A 16,098-nucleotide genomic window follows, 5' to 3' on the forward strand; every position below is an offset into this window, starting at 1 on the left:
AAAGGGATGAGCATAGGAGATCCCTTGATATGATCATGGTGTAAGTGTGTGAATGTGAATATGAATGCATTTTTATTACGGCCGCACCTCGATGTGAGGTTGCCTACGTATCCGTTAGGAATCAGGCCGAACGTAGCTCTAGCCGAACCTCGCACAAGTGTGTGTATACCTCAAAAAGGTCTTTTTAGGGGTGGTAACGTGGTTAGGCTAAAGGTTGAAGAAGAAGGGGATAAAGGCTCAAGACCCTAGATAAGCCCCCAAGGTGTGCAACCTCGCTTTTGAATCTTTATATTTTTATGCTTGAGTTTCTACTCTTTTTTTAGCTCTCTTTTATCTTTTGCTTTAGCATTTATTTCATTTTAATAAGTGTGGGCAATCCCGATCATGCGGTCTATCACTCACTTGGCATTCATGTTTCTTAGGCAAGGTATCGAGCACTCGATAAGAGATGCAATCTGAGACATGTTCATATCGAAGATATTTTCATATCAAAGACATTGGAACACTTGCCCTTTTGTACACTTTTATTTTTTTTTTTACTTATTTTTTGCTATTTTAATCTTCTGAATTCACTCAAGCCTTTTGAAATTGCATAAGTTGCACACCATCCCATCCCAAGGTTAGGTAGATGTAGGTTGAAAAAATAAAGGTCTTTTGTTAGACAAGGCTCAAAGTGGTTTATGAAGAAAGGATTTTAAATTTGAAAGGTGAAAGGAGATATGATGTGGCTACAAGGGTGCCTCAAACCATTGGTATACCTTGTGCTTAGTTCGACATGGATTTTTTTTTTAATGTTTTAATGCAATATTAATGAAATGATCATATGCAAGAAAATAAATGCTTATTTTTTTTAAAGAAAAGAAAGAAAAATAATCTACAAAATTAATCTAAGGAGAATAAAAAGGTGCCTATGCTAGACTTATTGGGGAAAGGGTAAATAAAAAAGAAATATAAAAAAAGAGGTCACGAAATCTTGTCGTTGAAGCTCGCCTCTTGTCTTGTGTTGTTTCTTTTATCATCACTCGTTCTTCTTGTTAACTGGAGGCATGGGAAGCTTGTTTTTATCAATCAAATGTTGGATATCCTCCTTTACCTTCCAACAACTCTCAGTAGTATGACCCCTACCTTGATGGTACTTGAAGTGTTCGTCTGGATTCTAACTAGGCGATCTCTTTTCAGGTGCGGGATCTTGAATAGGTCCAATGGGAGTAATGAATCCTTTGGCATGGAGTCGATCGAAGGCAGTATCGTAGCTCATCCCAATGGGGGTGAAGTCTTTCCTTAGTTTCTTCTTAGATCCTTGCTTATCCATGGCTAAAACTTCACTAAGATCAAAGGTACTAACATTGTTACTAGAGTGGGCGTTTTCGGAAGAAGAAGGATTGTCGTTCTTCTTTTCTTTCCAGCCACCGTGGTTACTATTGTTAGTAGCTTTTTGCTTTGCGAGGTCATCTTCGATTTCAATTCCGGTGTCATAAATGGCCTTGAAAGTATTCAGATTGTGTTGATATTTTAAATGCTTCGAATACTTCTCTTGGAGATTCTTGATAAACATCCTCACAGACTCCTTTTCGGTGGGGACCTCAATCATCTCAGAGGAAGTTTCCCTCCACTTATTAAAGAAAGAAGTAAAACCTTCATTCTCTTTTTGTCTTAGCATCTCAAGTTGTCTATGATTGGTTTCAACTTGAATATTGCACTTGTACCTATCAATGAAAGCGTTTACTATCGATTCCCAAGTAGAGGTTTTCACCTTGTCAAGGGAGAAGAACCATTGTTGGCAAACGGTCTCAAGAGATTGTGGGAACATCGAGGGGAAAACCTTCGTATCGATACCCTTAATGTTCATTATAGTTTCGAAAGCTCTTAGATGGAAGTAAGGGTTATCTGTTGCCTTGAATTTAGGGATGTCAGTGGCGTTGAACTTATGTGGAAGAAGTTCCTTGTCCAGCGAGACCCCTTGTGCACTCATGCCTTGAAATTAATAGTCACTAGATAGCTTCCTCAAACTTTCTTGCATGAGGTTCATTTGTTGTTGCTTCACGGGATCATCGACCTTAAGTGTGAGGAGCTTCAGTGTTTCAGTCATGGTAACTAGTTGGTTCCTAAGCTCATTGACTTCTTCTTGAGTTGCCATTATCCTTTTAGCCTTCCTCTTTTGACGAATCGGTTTATCGAAAAGTGAAACTTGAATAAAGAGGTTGTCCTTGATTAATCGCCCTTCTCTCCTCGACCAAGTACTGTGGAAAAGGAATTTGGGGATATTCATTGTTAATTTTTTAACTCAAACTCTATTCAACAAGCAATGGAAGTAGGAAGTGAAGAAATATTGGAATAGAATGTGAAGGAAAGTGATGTAGATGGAGCGATATGAAGAATTAGGAATAGAATGTACCCCCCAACTCAAATGACGGAAAAGACCGACTCATGAATGAACCTAAGATATGGTCATGGTGACATATACTCAAAGTGTGTGCTAAGATTAGTGAGTGTAGGTGACATGTTGAGACTCGTGTCATGACCATATGGCTAGACTATGTGACTAGACTTAATTAATGACTTGATAAGGTATTATTGACAGCAAAAATTAACCAAATTAATTAGCAGACTGATTAATTAGACACTAGGTGATGACTTGACCAATAATCCGAACTGTCGGCCAAACGACAGGACTGGCGTCACACTGTGTAGCTTGGCGCCCGACGACAAAGCTGTCGCCAGGCGCCACACTCCATAAGGTGGCGCTACAGCTCAGATTTTGGCGCCAATGGTGGAGCTTCAATCTGAGACTGTTTTCGGTGTTATTAATCAACTAGGGTATGCCTAAAGTCGTACTAGGTCAATTCTGATTAAAATATTAGACTTTATTGACTCAAATTTATTTATTAATTAATTAATTAGGCAAAGTTCTTTAAGTCATTAATTTATTTAATCTCAACACAAGTCAAACAAACGGTTAAAAGAAACATATAATATATGCACAACAAATAATGCACAATTAGTGAAGTAGGCACAATATGATGCAATGAGTTTGCAACCTAACCATGGCTCTAGTTCTCTAAAGTTCGAGATATGGGTTAGTCAATAGAGGGTCCATGGTTAATTTTCCAGATGCACCGCGCGGAAGCCTAACCGTGAAAGGTTGGCGCGAGTGGATGGGACACCGCGAGTTTTAGAAAAAAATCGCTTCCATGGTTTGGTGAATTCAACAATCTCGGATGTACCCTTTGTTGCACGGAGCGTTCAATCAGGTAGATAGAGCATGAATTCCTAGAGGGTTATGTCCATATGTAGAACACATATAGGTTTTAGAAAAGTGAGAAAAAATTCAATCAAGAATTAGGATCGAGCAAACACTACGAAAAACCGGTCGAAATTAGAACGCATATTTCTGGCTCGTATTGGGGGAGGTTGGCGCCAGCAAACAGAGACTGGCGCCAATTTTTAGCTGTAGCGCCTGGCGCCAATGCTGGCGTCTGGCGCTACAGTTAAATGCCTGGCGCCAATGCTCTGGTCATTGGTGCTACTTCCCACATGCCTCAGCAGCTTTCTATGCTCGATAAAATTTTCTAGTTTCGCGCGGTGTTATTTCTGTCCTAGTTGTGAAAGATATTTCTCAAATTTCCTACATGTAAAATCCTATGTTTTTAACTCATTACGGATGGTCTCTCCAATGAGATCTTTTTTATGCATATGAAAATAATGTTAATCAAAATTACGCACATGAAATACTTAGAACGTTTTGAGTCTCATCCACTCATTCTAAATCATTGCCGAAACAAATTCAGGAATTCAAATAGAAATCCTCCCCAGCAGAGTCGCCAAAAACTGTAGGGAATATTTCAAGAGTTAACCCCTAGCTTGAACCCCACCGTGATCATACACTAAAGTACGGCGGCGTCCAAAAGGGAAGAAGATAGAGAAAAAGAGTCGCCAACAAGTTTTAGGAACTTGTAAACCGTTCACAGGGTGAAGGTTACACCCCTTAACGATCCAAGAGATCGTCAACTCCATAAGGTCTAGAACCAAATAAGGGTTCGGGGATGAAGGTACAAATTAAACCTAAAAGAGATTGAACCTGCCCTAATAATAGGCCTCTACTTTATTCTGGTCGTATTCATGTGCGCTTTCTGACTAACATACAATCAATAGGATTAACCCTAAACCCGTTTATCTATGTTGGTTGAATATTAATGCACAAACAAATCTATTATTGGCGACCACTTGAATTATAATCATATTAAACCTAACAAGATTATTAATTATCTTATTAAGCGTGATTACAAGATTATTAATACCTTGAGGTGGGAGTTTTGACACTCCAACCCCATCCTTTATAGCACTAGCCAACTGAGAAATCTGGGTTTCAAGCATTTTATTATGTGTCATCACTTCATTAAACTTTTTATCAGTGGTGGACATAAAAGTGTTGAACATTTTGGCCTGGGACTCCATCATTTCCTCCAAGCTAGATCTCTGTGGTGGTCCTTGAGCATAATAATTATCATTTGTAGCTCGGGAACCACGCACATTAGATTTTTGGGGATTTTGACTAGAGTACCCCTTATTATTATTCCAGTTTCCCGTGTTATTAATGCCGTTTCCCCCTTGATTGAATTTCCCTTGGGAATTATGATTCATTTGATTACCCTGTTGGTATTGGTTTTGATTTCCAAAACCACCATGTTGATTATAGGGTCCTTGGGGATTTTGGTCCCTTTGGCCCCTATTTCCCCACTGGTTTTGATAATCAAAATCATTACCTCCCTGATTATAATTGTTCCCTCTTTGATTAGGTGGCAGATATCTATTATTATCATTCCTAGGTCCGTTATCATAAGACATAGCATTGACCTGTTCATTATTATATCTATTACCATCATTATTATTAGGATCATATGAGGGATAAAAATTACAGGCAGAGGTATCATGATCATAAGACCCATAGTTATCACAGAAAATACATCCAGCAGGCATATTATTAGAGTTAGAGTGCATACCTGCTCCCTTAGAATGGGATGGAAGATTTTGATGCGGTGGAGCATCGAGCTTCTCTTTGATAATTCACATTTCCTTACCTAGATTTACAATTTGCGATGTCAAATTCCCGATTGCATTAAGATGGTCTACCGAATAGACCGCTCCTCCACTCTTGCTCGTGGCCTCTCGCTCTCCATCTTGCCAATCCATGTGGTGTCGTACCACATCTTCTATGATATCAATGACTTCTTCTTTGGTTTTGTTCATAATGGGGCCACCTGCTCCCGCATCCAAACTGGTCTTCCCTTGAGGACTCAATCCTCCATAGAAAATCTGTAGAACTTGGTATAATGGGATTCCGTGGTGTGGGCACTCTCTTTGGTACTCCTTGTACCTTTCCCATGCTTCGTAAATTGACTCCCCACTCCTTTGTCGAAATCCCTGGATCAAAGCTCTAGCATCGGCCGTCTTCTTTTGGGAATAAAATCTTCCCAAGAATGCTGTCATGACATAATCCCAAGTGTGTAGAGAGTTCGGCTTCACCTCCTTCTCTAACCATTCGAGAGCTCTCCCAATAAGTGAAAAGGGGAAAAGCTTCAATCTCACGAACTCTTGATTCAGCCCATTAACCTTGATGGTATTGCAGTACTTCTCAAATTCGTTCAAATAAGCCAAAGGGCTCTCATGCTTGGCACCACTAAACTGCCTTCTCTCGATGAGGGTGATCATAGCCGGCCGGATCTCGAAATCATTGGCCTCAGTAGTGGGTGGAGCAATCCCACTTGAAGCTCTATACGCCCCAGGAGTTCCCAACTCCTTAAGGGGTCGTGGTGCTGGCCGATTAGGTTGGCGCGGTATGTATGTCATTGGAACCTGTTGTGTGTTGTGTTCCTTTCCTTGAGAGTTTGATGACGTCGATCGGGATTTACGATTGCTCTTCAAAGTCCTTTCGATTTTGGGATCGAAGGGTATTAACTCTCCCTGTTTAGACCTGCGCATACACACTAACCAAACCAATCAAATAGCAGGGCTACAAGTGTAGCCAAAAAGAAAAATCTTTTTGTATTTTTGTTTGAAGAACTAGACTCAAGAAATCAAAAAGCAATCAACAAACACCGTTTCCCGGCAACGGCGCCATTTTGACAAGGGTTAAATCGGTCGCTACAATCTAACACTCAATCAAACAATACTTATACGAACACCCTATAACCAAGTACAATGGCAAATAAAGGTTCGGTCCACGAGGAACGAGAGTAATTGCAAATCAATCTTAAACCTAAGCTAGTTCGAAATCAATGGAAAATGGAGTTCTAAAATACTACTAAAAAGATGGAATAAATCAATAAACGAAGACACTAGGGAGAACGGGAATTCACTAAACCATCGGTAACTACGCAACAAGGAATCATAGAGACAAACGGGATATGCAAAGACTATATGTCCGATCAATATCGTGCGATAGGAAGACAACGGGCAATACTAAGCTTGGATTTCTCATGCACTCAACATTACTCAATACATAATCAAACCACATTCAATAATGAAATACTCAATTCACAATCTCTTGTTCAAACCAAGAATAACATGCAATCAAATTCAAGATTCTAGGTTAGCTACTCCTATTATAGTGAATTAACATGCAATCGCATATAATCAATTTAATCACAATCCGTTTATCAAAATCAAACCTTAATTGCATAGATTACCTAGGCCGGGTTTCATCCCAAAACCCTAGCTAGGAAACTACTCACACTTATTCATAATCACAGCAATAATAGATTCCATAAACATCATAGATCTAAACATAAATTCTGATTAAGGAATAATAAAGCTAGATTAATAAACAAGAATGAATAATACCAATTGTATTGATGCGAATCAATGGAAAAGTTTAGAACTTTGATATCCGTCGTCAATGGATAATACAAAGAATCTTCACAAATCTTGCTTCAAATCAATCCAAGAAAACTAAAATCACTAGAATAATCTTTAAGAAAACTAATGAATCTCTAATACTAAGATCGTTCTCCAATAGCTCTCTACAAAGGCTCTCAAAAACTATCTCTAAAACTGTCTAAAAACGCCCCTTAAAATCGGGCCTTATATACGCCTTCTAATTCGGAGAAGTGAAGTGCGCGGTTAACCCTGGATCAGCACGGCCGTGCTATATTTGGCACGGCCGTGCTAGCTTGTCAGTAGCTAAACCGGATTACTTCTTCAATTTGGCACGGCCGTGCTATATATGGCACGGCCGTGCAGATGCCTGGCACGACCGTGCTGAAAATGACACGGCCGTGCTGAATATGCTCTAGCACGGGGCTCATACTGAAGCTGACACGGGCACGGGCAACATCTGGCACGGCCGTGCTGGTGCGTGGATACTGACACGGCCGTGCTATTGGCTTGCACGGCCGTGCTGCCTAGCCTGGGGCTGCTTGATCATAGGCCAACACGGGTGTGCCTATGGTAACACGGCCGTGCTGCCTGTGCTATGTAATCAATGCACGGCACTTGAACTTCCCTAGCTCCTCGGACTTCGGTCAAGGCTAGCTCGGTTACGCATCAAGGGCTCGGGATCCGACTAAACTCGGTTGATATTACCTGAAAACACATAAAAAACAAACCGAAAACCCGTGAAGCACGTAATATGGGGGACGTAAGCATAACAAGGCAATAATCGGCCAAAACGGCCCCAAATACATCCAAAATCATCCTAAAATATGCTCTAAAGCGCGCCCTAAATTGCGCTTGTCAAAACCCCCTAAGCTACCCTTTTGCTAGTCCTCGAGCAAAAACCAAGGGAAACACACACAAGATCAAATAAACTATGCCATTGCGTACAAATCAAATTAAGCACGGAATGAAATCAATGGATCCTACTTAGAACAACCATGCACGGAATGAAAACTCACTCAAACAAGCAACGAGACACACAATATAAGGTATTGTTCATCAAAATGTGAACAAGGTCTAGACTAAGCATAGAGAACAGAGGAATCATGCTTCTCTCTAAACCCAACCAAAACAGCCACGTCCCCCCTTTTGCTTCAAATCACCACCCTAATTGGCCCCTCGTGATTCCTCGAAGGAACCGGAAAAAGTGATATTTTGAGGAAATAACAAAGGTATCCCGACATCTCAATTATGCATAATCTTTCCATAGGGTTGAAAGGTATCTCCCTCCACCGTTTGAAAACCGAACACCTCCAAAGTCTAAGGGTCTTAAAAGGTTGTAAAGTATTGGCAATGGGTAAGGTAGGTGAAAACAATTTAAAATGTGGAGTTAAATCCTAAATGAAGCGCAAGAATCACGATTCTCAAAAACAAAGCTCAAGAGATGCAATTCACATTCCAAAATAAACATTGATCACACTCTTACACATCCCAAACTCTCTATGTTATACACACTCAAATCACCTTATTCAAACTTCAAAGCTTTAATTCATATGTCCTCGCCTTTTTCACAATTCGGACGACTTTTCTCTTTTTTTTTTTATTTATTTTGATTTTCTTTTTAGATTCTTTTTCTCTTTTTTTTTTTTTTTTTTTTGCAAAATGACTTTCACATTACATATTTATAATTAGGCTCACTTTCACACTTGCTCAACCCAACTATCAATCATTATTTCTTGATTAGTAAACAATAAGCTCAACAAACCTATCTAAGTAAACGCTTCACAACTAAGGGTTAGTAAAACATTGGCCATCGGGTTTGTAACACGGTCAACCAAGAATGGAATTGAAGCTCAACATGGTTAGCAAGTAAGATGATGTAAAAAGAAAATCAATTTGTAACAAAATAAAAGGAACAGAATAAGAAAAATGAAAAAGGTTGCCCTCTTCCTCCCTTAAAAGTGTCAAGTCGGTCTCGGGAGCTACTAGTCAACACAAAGATCGAAAAATGCGTAATCAAGGATCCAAATATGCCACTCAACAAGAATGATGAAGGCTAGAACAAATAAACCTCACGGGATCTAACAAATAAAGCAACTACCAATCAAGGGGGTCAAATCCACAACCGGGAAGCGACTCCATCTTACCACAGCCCAAAGGCATAGAGTTTCACATGACAAAAGTGTTCTATCCCTACCCTTCGCCTAGACTCGTCTACATTGATCAACAATAGACTCAAACTGTGTATTCATCACTGGCTTAAGTGGAAATAGACATTCCATACACATTCATTCACATTTCGAATCCAACATGAGCAATATTCCAAAATTTTGCAATTAGACAAGTTTATTATGATCCAAAAACATAGGAAAATACTATGAGGCATATCATATAAGCTAAACCACACATCCTCATAGCAGAAGCTGTTCCTATCTATCACAAACATATGTACAACTAAGCTAGCTGAATAAGTTGAAAGGCACATAACGAGGCATAAAAATCACATAAAATCCCAATCGACAAACAAGTGATCGAATGATATCAACATCAACGATCCCAGGTTCCTTAGAACCGATCAAACATCCTCGAACCATTCAACTTCTTCCTAAACTAAACTATCCTAAGCACATAAAAAAAGGAAAAGATCTCACCAAATTTGCTTCCCGGGAGCTCTAATTAACGGCCATAGCATCGTTCTTCAAACTCATGCCGCGTCTCGAATGTTCCCAATCTGCAAAAAGGAAAGACATACTAGCAAACAAGTTAAGGTTAGTCTAGGAAAGCAGTAAATCTTTTTGTCTTTTTTTTTTTTTTTAATAAACAAGTAAAAAAAAAAACTAAACTACCTACAAAAAATCCAAATCCCTAAATACAAGTAAGACCCCCCCCCCCAAGCTAGAATCAAACATTGTCCTCAATGTTTACACATCAAGGACTTACAATGGTAAGGAGAGGGAGGTAACTAAAGGGAAAGGGAAAGGGATCACGAGCTAGGCCCGCCCGGGCCATAAGGGAAACGGGAGGCCATATCATCAACACTCCTCTTCAGGTCTCTGAAGGCGGAGGTCATATCCTCGTTCGACCGTCGCAAATCCGCTACCTCGATCTTCAAATCATCCATTCCTTGGCGGAGCCAAGTGAAGTCTTGCGCCGGGATCTGCTGGGCCGCATCCGGGCCACCCTCCTCGTCATCATGATCATCATCAGCATCATCACCTCCTTGGCCCCCGTGGGCCTGCTCATCCCCCTGGTGAGGCTGGGAACTGCGGTCGACATACTCCATGCCTCCGTCCTCGTGCCAGGCGAAGTCGGGGTCGAAGATCCAGTTGTCCTTGTTGTAAACCACCGTCCTCTCCGGATCGGGCAAGTAGGCGTATGGCTTGCCAGCTACGATCCACAAATAGCAATCCGGCTGGGATGTCCCTTCAAGCCACTGCATGGCTCTCAGGGTGCGCATATCAAGCCTCGTAGTGCCTAGGATAGCCGGCAAGTCAGAAAAATCAATCCCATTATATTGCGCAAGAATGGTGATCATGCCACCGATAGTAATATCACCCCTACCCCGGGCTACACCGTCGAGGTGGTCTAGTAACCACGCTCCCATGTCTAGACGCCCGTCCCCACTGGTGAGGTGCCAAATAAACTGTAACTCCCTAATGGAGACTACACCCGAACTATCTCCTCTAGCAAAGATAGTAGAGGAGAAGGTCCTGTGGGACAACCGAAAGGCGGGATTGACGATGGAAGTCGCCTTATCCCTACGGGGATCTCTATCCATCTTCCCCGTGATTTGCCGCCAAAATAACTCAGATTTGCAGTGTTTTGAGTGGCCATCCTTAGGACCATATTTCAGGTCGGATGTCCACCCAAAGGCGGCATTAACTTGGGCCACCGACATTTGAATGGTGCCCGAGTTCATTAGTTGAAAGGACAAGTACCGGGGTGAGTTATGCTCATCCCGATGCACATACAAAGAAGAAAAAAATTCGAGGGTAAGCCTCTTGTAAGTGAGAGCATGCATGGTAAGGAAAGAATCAAAGTTGGTAAATGAAAATAGTTGAACCATGTCGCTTTCGATCCCTAGAGCCCTAGCGGCTAAAGGGTCGTAGAACTTTGTAGGCCGGATCGGTCGGTGGGATAATCCTGCAAATTTGTCCAAAAAGGACGGATTATTAAAAACAATACCCATGGTGTCCACCGTGGGTGGAACCATGGATGAGGATGCATCGTCCCGACCTGGCCTCCTAGTCGATGTCTTTATTCTAGGCATGTTTGATTCAAGAAATTAAGCACAATATACCAATTAATGAGCAAGAAACTATCCTAGCATGCAATGTACTACCCTAACACTACTAATTCACCCAAACTTGAAACAATAAAGCACAATTCAACAACAAATATTCAATAAAACTAATGAAAGTGGACAAAAATTGCGAAAATCAATGAGTTTAAGAACAAATTCACCGAGGACTCCACGAAGTGGAGTTGTGTCGAGCTCAAAGAGGGCCGAATTTTTGCGTCCAATCACTTGAAAAGTGCTCCAATGCAAGGAGGATGCTGAAATCTTGAAGAAGAATATGGGGAATTAGGGTTTGATTTGAGGAATTGGGGGAGGAGGTTGGGAGTTTGGGTTAGTTTAGAGAGAAAAATGGTAGGAAAGAGTGTTAGAGAGTTGGGAAATAATGAGAGAGTTTGAGTGAAATTGTGTTTAGAAGAGCCGAAATATTGTCTGGAACCCACGCTGCACGGCCGTGCTTTAACTGGCACGGCCGTGCTGAGGTTTGGCACGGCCGTGCCAAATTTGGCACGGCCGTGTTGGCTCGGCAGGCTTTTTGCGAAATTGAATTTCAGATGGCATGGCCATGCTAGAATTAGCACGACCGTGCTATTACTTGGCACGGCCGTGCTGAATATGGCACGACCGTGCTGAATATGGCACGGCCGTGCTAGAATGTTAGTAGGATTTTGAGGTTTGGCACGGCCGTGCAGAATTTGGCACGACCGTGTTGGATTCTGGCACGGCCGTGCTGTCTGGTGGCACGGCCGTGGTGTCTGCTGCAGTCTGCGGGTTTTCTTTTCCTTCAAGGCACGCATCACTCTCTTCATTTCGACTTTTAACCAATCTTCTACCTGCACAAAAACACACAAGAGCACACAAAACTCACACAAATTAGGAGCTAAACCAACTACAAAGAAAAAAAGGTAAAGCAAAAGGAACTACTCTAGTAAAAGCAAGAAAATCGGGTTGCCTCCCGGAAGCGCTAAGTTTAACGTCGATAGCTTGACGTGGTCACATTCAACTCTTGTGACCGCATTTGAACACATCTATCACACCAACATGGGCTCCCTCATAGTATGTCTTCAACCTTTTCCCATTAACCACGAAGGATTGCAACCCACTAGAATCATAAAGCTCAACCGCACCGGAAGGGAAAACATCTTTGACAGTGAATGGACCCCTCCATCTTGACATCAACTTACCGGGGAAGAGCTTCATCTTAGAGTTATATAAGAGGACTTTGTCATCAACATTGAACACCTTCCGCTCTATCTTCAGGTCATGGAAATCCTTAGATCGGGACTTGTATAGGTTCGCACTGTCATATGCGTCCATCCGAAGCTCCTCCAACTCATGAAGGTCCAACATCCGTTGCTCTCCCGCGCTTGCTAGATCAAAATTTATCTTCTTGATAGCCCATTGAGCGCGGTGCTCTAGTTCGCCCAGGAGGTGACATGCTTTCCCGTAGACCAAGCGGTATGGGGTGGTGCCTATTGGGGTCTTGAAAGCAGTCCGATATGCCCAAAGTGCATCATCAAGCTTATCGGACCAATCTTTCCTATTCTTCGCCACTGTCTTCTCAAGGATGGACTTTATCTGTCGATTGGAGACTTCCGCTTGCCCACTAGATTGAGGGTGATAGGTTGTCCCGAACCTTTGATGTACTTCATTCTTTCGAAGCATCCTTTGAAAGGCCCCATGCACAAAGTGTGACCCGTTGTCACTTATAACCTCCCTAGGAACCCCGAACCTTGGAAATATAATCTTCTTGAAGAGTTTCACTACCACCTTGTGATCATTTGTAGGGGAGGCAATTGCTTCCACCCACTTAGACACGTAATCCACAGCCACAAGTATGTATTGGTTCCCACGGGAGGAAGGGAAGGGTCCCATGAAGTCTATGCCCCACACATCAAAGATATCAAGTTCAAGTATGGGGTTTTGAGGCATTTCATTCTTCTTGGTAATGTTTCCACTTCGTTGGCAAGCATCGCAAGTCTTCACAAATGCCCACGCGTCCCTAAAGATATGGGGCCACCATAGCCCACATTGCAAAACTTTTTGGGCCGTTTTATTAGCCCCCATGTGACCTCCGCAAGGGTCGGAGTGGCACATTTTCAGCACACTATGAACTTCTTCCTCCGGAACGCACCTTCTTAGGAGACCATATACACCTCTCTTGAGCAAAATTGGATCATCCCATATGTAATGCCTTGCATCTCTCCTAATCTTCTTCCGTTGGTTCTTGGAGTAATTGGGGGGAAACTCCCCACAAGCCAAGTAGTTTACCATATCCGCAAACCATGGTAGAATCTTCTCCTTGAGGAGGTATAACATATCATCCTTCAACTCATCACAAATGGGCAGCCCATCATCTTCTTGTTGCTTCCTCTCCATGCGCGAAAGGTGATCCGCAACCACATTCTCGGCTCCCTTCTTGTCCCGGATCTCCACATGAAATTGTTGTAAAGAGAGGACCCATCGGAGGAGGAGTGGTTTGGATTCCTTCTTCGAAATTAGGTACTTGATGGCTGCATGGTCGGTATAGACAATCGTTTTGGAACCAACGAGGTAGTCTCAAAATTTCTTAATTGCATGAACAATGGCTAGGAACTCTTTCTCTGTAGTGGTGTAGTTCCTTTGTGCTTCATTTAAGGTCTTGGACATGTAATAGATCACGTGAAGCCTCTTCTCAACTCGTTTCCCAAGAACACCTCCAATAGTCGTATCACTAGCATCGCACATCAACTCAAAAGGTAGATCCCACCGTGGTCCTTGCACAATTGGTGCCGAAATCAAAGCTTTCTTAAGTGTGTTAAAAGCTTGTAGGCACTCTTCATCGAACTTGAAGTCGACTTCCTTTTGCAATAAGGCATTCAAAGGCTTGGCTATAAGAGAGAAATCTTTTATGAATCGTCGGTAGAACCCCGCATGCCCTAGGAATTGTCTTACCCCTTTTGCATTGACCGGTGGTGGTAGCTTTGCTATAACTTCAACCTTTTCTTTGTCCACCTCTATGCCTGCATTTGAGATCTTGTGACCGAGGACAATACCTTCTTCAACCATGAAGTGACACTTCTCCCAATTCAGGACTAAATTCACCCTCTCACACCGTTGTAAGCACTTCCCCAAGTTCACTAGGCAATCATCAAAGGAGGCTCCTCCAACAGAAAAATCGTCCATGAAAACCTCCATCTCGGCCTCCAACATGTCCCCAAAAATGCTCATCATACACCGTTGAAAGGTGCCCAGTGCATTGCAAAGTCCAAAAGGCATTCTCCTGTAGGCAAAAGTACCATATGGACAAGTAAAAGTCGTCTTCTCTTGGTCATCCGGGTTTATAGGTATTTGGAAAAACCCCGAATAACCGTCAAGAAAGTAATAATACTTGTGCCTAGTTAGTCTTTCGAGCATTTGATCAATAAAAGGGAGGGGAAAATGGTCCTTTTTGGTAGATGCGTTTAGACGTCTATAGTCTATGCACATGCGCCAACCGGTCACCGTTCTAGTTGAGATGAGCTCACCATTCTCATTCTCAACTACAATCATTCCCCCCTTCTTAGGGACAACATGCACAGGGGAAACCCATCTAGAGCTTGAAATGGGGAAGATGATACCTGCATCAAGGAGTTTGGTGATCTCTTTCTTCACCACCTCCCCCATTTGAGGATTGAGTTTCCTCTGCCTCTCAATAAAAGGCCTCGCACCATCCTCGAGAGTTATGTGATGCATACATATAGCAGGGCTAATACCCTTGAGGTTATCAATGGTATAGCCTATGGCACTTTCGTGCTCTCTCAATACATCACACAACTTCCGAGTTTGATCCGCATCTAAAGAAGAACTCACAATGACAGGATAAGTGGAATTAGGACCAAGAAATTCGTACCTTAGATGTGATGGTAGAGGTTTCAATTCTACCTAAGGGGCCTCATTTACCTCTTTTGTGGTGGCCATAGCAAGTGCATACATGGGTGTAATTTCTTTGAAACCGTCTTCACCATCATCTTCCTCTAGCGTTTGCTCCTCTATGTACCTGCTCTCATCGGTACCACTTGACTCAAGATCATGGTTAGTAGAAAGCAATAGTGTATGCATACTAGAGACAATCGAATCAATAGTGTCAATCATCATGCAGTTTTCGGAAGTAGACAAAGGATATTGGATGCTTTTGTTCAGATCAAATTCAAGGACCTCCTCTCATACCTTTAAAGAAATCTTGGCACTCTTCACATCAATGAGAGAACCAGAGGTATCTAGGAAAGGTCGCCCAAAAATAATAGGTATATGAATATCTTCGTCCATTTCCAAAACTACAAAATCAACAGGTATCACGAATTTCCCAACCCGTAGGGGAACGTCTTCTATCTTACCCTTAGGAAATTTGATCGAACGATCAGCTAACTGTAGGGTAATGTTGGTAGGAAGAAGTTCTCCTACCCCTAATCTTTGATATACAGAATATGGCATAAGACTAACACTAGCCCCAAGATCACATAATGCATTATCAATTTTCATTTTATTAATAGCACAAGGGATTGAGAAATTACCTGGATCTCCTAATTTGGGAGGCATCTTGTTCACGATGATTTCACTACAATTCGCGGTGAGGTTAACAGTTTCCACCCCATCACAATTCCTCCTGCCACTCAAAATATCTTTTAAAAACCTAGCATAGTTAGGCATTTGTTTTATAGCATCGGTGAATGGTATGGAAAGGTGAATTTGCTTCAAAGTCTCCAAAAACTTACCAAATTGAACATCTAACTTATGTCTCACAAACTTATGGGGGTAAGGAAGTTTTTGCAATAGATTAGGTTCTTTGACTTGTGTTACTTCCTTGTCTTTTAGGACCTCAACTGGTTTATCATTCTCTCCGGTCCTCTCCTCCTCACTCTCTATAACAGTATCAGTGGTAGGTGTAGTCACATATTGACTCCTAGGTG

Source organism: Chenopodium quinoa, unplaced genomic scaffold (genome assembly GCF_001683475.1).
Source record: "Chenopodium quinoa cultivar QQ74 unplaced genomic scaffold, ASM168347v1, whole genome shotgun sequence".
Taxonomy (NCBI): domain Eukaryota; kingdom Viridiplantae; phylum Streptophyta; class Magnoliopsida; order Caryophyllales; family Amaranthaceae; genus Chenopodium; species Chenopodium quinoa.